A 513-nucleotide genomic window follows, 5' to 3' on the forward strand; every position below is an offset into this window, starting at 1 on the left:
ATACATACATACATACATACATACATATATATATATGTGTGTGTGTGTGTGTAAATATACATATATGTATGTGTGTGTGTATGTATGTATGTTAATATTTAATATCTATTTGAAATGCATTTTCTGATCATACACAGAAAATTAAAACAAAGACTTCGTGTATGGTGGGCCAGGGAAGGGGATTTTTATTCTGTTTGCGTTCACGTTATACACCTGAACAAAAGATACTTCTCAACAATTGTTAGCACATATTTACTGTTCGATCTTAATTCATCCATTGCTAAATAGAACGAGCTTAGAAGGTGTTTCTGTGTTATGGTGTGGTTTGACTTTGAACAGGTTTTATTATCAATCGGAATCTGTTGCTGACATAAAACGCGAGCGCATTAAAAGACATGTTTGTGTGTGCATATCTTTTTATATAAGTATATATATATGTATATGTGTGTGTATGTGCGTATACATACATACATACACACACATACATACATACATATATATATATATATATAT

This window comes from Octopus bimaculoides, chromosome 7 (assembly GCF_001194135.2).
Source record: "Octopus bimaculoides isolate UCB-OBI-ISO-001 chromosome 7, ASM119413v2, whole genome shotgun sequence".
NCBI classification, from domain to species: Eukaryota; Metazoa; Mollusca; class Cephalopoda; order Octopoda; family Octopodidae; genus Octopus; species Octopus bimaculoides.